The 2,828-nt window shown below is 60.3% G+C and overlaps 1 protein-coding gene across 1 annotated transcript in view; it reads right to left on the bottom strand.

Annotated features, from left to right (window-relative positions):
* The window catches only part of LOC106722495, a 26,254-nt gene extending 23,648 nt beyond the window's left edge, over window positions 1-2,606 (bottom strand). The window contains exon 1 of the mRNA XM_014522554.2: window positions 2,438-2,606. The gene's annotated coding sequence lies outside the window, so the exon portion shown is untranslated. The remainder of the gene's footprint in view (window positions 1-2,437) is intronic.
* Window positions 2,607-2,828: the final 222 nt, after the last annotated feature.

The raw sequence follows: 2,828 nt of genomic DNA, 5'->3' as shown, positions 1-2,828 counted from the left end.
ACCTTTTCAGCCTCCGCAAGAGAAGGTTGAGAGGCGACCTTGTGGCTGCCTATAAGTTCATCACGGGGGCACAGAAGGGAATTGGTGAGGTTTTATTCACCAAGGCGCTCCCAGGGGGTTACAAGAAATAATGGCCACAAGCTAGCAGAGAGCAGATTTAGACTGGACATTAGGAAGAACTTCTTCACAGCTCTTTCCTGCCTATGCAGGGGGTCGGACTCGATGATCTATTGAGGTCCCTTCCGACCCTAACATCTATGAATCTATGAAATGCCACGAGTGCCATCCTCGCGGACACTGCAAGGACCTAGTATGTCAGGAGCCCGGTGGGTCAGTGCAGCATGAGCGCAGGGCTGGGGCCTGCCAGGTTTTGCCGTCTCATCCCAGCTTGGACACGGACACACGGCATGGTCTGGGCCACGTCTCTGCAGAAGCTGGACACCGCGACAGGCTTCTTTCAGACTCCTAGTTGCACCTGCACGTAGGGAAGGCAGCATGGCTGAGTGACGAGAGGACCGGGAACAGGTGGCTCTGGCACTGACCTGCTGGGTGACCTCCCTTTGCCCCTCCATGCCTCGGTTTCCCCATCTCTGCAATGGGATCAGTTATGCTAACCTCCTCAATATAGCAGATCCACGGGGGAAAAGTGCTGTGTAAGATCTCAGTGTCAGCCTGATTAGCAAGGGTGGGTGCACCCCCCTTTCCTGCCTCCCCGCCGGGCCCAAGGAGGCTCTGGAGAAGTCACAGAGGATCCCATCCAGCCCAGGAGGTGCTGCCCAACATGGCAGCGATGGTCTCAGCATCAGTGACCTTGGGGTCTGCATGCACACGCAGGCAACGTGAATAGGCTTCCTGGCAGCTCCAGGTTGGGAGAAGCTCCGGCCGTGACCCGCTTAGCCAGGGCTCTGTACCCAGCAGCGACGTGGGCCGAGCGCCTGGCTTGAAGAGCGACCGTGCTCGTAAAGGCTGGAATAAGAGATCGTCTCTATGGCGAGTCCGTCCTTGGCTCTGCGGGCACTGCAAATTAGGAGGTCGGAGAGGTTTGCCAAGCAGGTGCCCCGCGGCTCTTCTGGGTGCCAAGTCAGGGCTAAACGACACAACCACAGCTTCCCAGCTCCCACATTTTCACGCACAAACCATTTTTCTAGCTTATATAAGGAAGAAGTGCAATCAAATTTGTCGAGAGGGGGATTTTTTCCCCCACTTGGGCTTGGTTGTTGTTCACATCTACTTAACTCAAAGGTGCGGGGAACAGTTGGGAGAAAGCATCTCTTTGGTAAAGACTCAGCCTTTGCTGCTCCTTGCAGGGCAGACCGCGACAGCTCCCTAGCTCAGCTCTCTGCTCATCTCGGGAGAGCTCTTTCCCAATGAAGACTCATCTCTGGTGACATTTCCAAACCCAACCCCCCCCCCCCCCCCCCCCAAACCCCAACAAAGCAAACAAAACAACCCCCAAAACAGCAACCAATGCAGAGAAAACCCATTTTCAAAAGAAGCAATGAAACAATCTGTGTCTGAAGTGCTCCTGGGGCTCTAGCATGGGAAGAGGCCAAGCTAACCCTCTCCTCTCCCCACCCATAAAGGTGCTACCCAGACACTGGTTGCTCTTGGGGCGCGGGTGGAGGAAGGGCCGCCTGACGCCCCCAGGCAGGTGCTTGCCTCTCTGCGCTGCCGTGCCCGCGCGCCGTCTGTCTTGTTTATTCCTCCTGCAGGTTCCCTGGGCTGGGACGGCCTCTGCCTGGGTGTTTGCTCAACGCTGACATCGAATAGCAATCGAGGCAGAGATCCCGAGCGCTGCAGATTTCCCCATTCCACCCGCCCCCCCCCCCTCCCCCCGCCCCCGCCCCGGCAGCCCCCTCTCCTCCTGAACCAGCCTGCAGAGCACCCACGCCTTTGTGGGGTCCCGGGGACCCTGTCACTCCTTTGGGACAAGACCCCCTGCGCCCTCGCTGCCAGCGGGCACGGCTGCTCTGCACGGCCACCCCCTCCATTTGACTTCCCCGCTCTGTCAAGGGACCTCTGGGATCCCCTGCATCGAGCTAGGAGACCCTAACACTCCCCAGCCCCTGCCCCATCATGCAGAGAGGACCCTCCCCCCACCCCCAAAACAACTGCACCCGCCCCAGAGCCTGAGCAATGGGACACGGGCGGCTTAATTCCCGCAGGTGAGAGCTATGCCAAAAGGTAGGGGGGATAGCAGGGGCAGCCGCTAAAGGAAGCTGCCGTGAGATGGGGGAATGGGGCATGTCCCTCAGGTGAGCAGTGGAGAAACCCCCAGGCCAGGCAGAGCGGAGGAGCCTGGCGGATGGGCAAGGGTCTAGCTGGAGCAGAGGAGGAGGGCAGGTTATGGGAGGGTTAGGAAGCCCCTGGAAAAGATGCAGAGGTCTCCTCTCCACCCATGCACCTGCCCCCGGGAGCAAGACACCCACCCACTCACCGCAGGGATGGGGGAGACCTTCCCCAGCGCGTCCCGCCGGGCCCAGCCTGGCAGGCAGAGATGGGCGGCTGCTCCGAAGGGACGTGTCTGCCCAGCCGGCCTTTGCTCACCGGTCCTCAACTTTGAACAGGAGCGTGTGGGTGGGTGGCTGCTGGCTCGCCGACTTCCTGGTTGTGCCGAGACAGCCCAGGGCAGAGCCCGTCTGTCACAACGAGCCCGCGGATCCACCTGTCCCCGTGGGCGCAGGCCAGGTCGGGGCCGTGCGGGCAGCTGTCCCAGCCCGGGGCATGCAGAGAGGGGCACACTGGCTATCTGAAACCCCTGCCACCAAGCCAGGGGTTGGGGGGAATGGGGAGGGACACCTGAGTCCAGCCCCCAGTGATGCTTTCGT

This window comes from Alligator sinensis, unplaced genomic scaffold (genome assembly GCF_000455745.1).
Source record: "Alligator sinensis unplaced genomic scaffold, ASM45574v1 scaffold637_1, whole genome shotgun sequence".
In the NCBI taxonomy this organism is placed as follows: Eukaryota; Metazoa; Chordata; order Crocodylia; family Alligatoridae; genus Alligator; species Alligator sinensis.
This window is presented reverse-complemented; position numbering and strand designations above follow the sequence as displayed.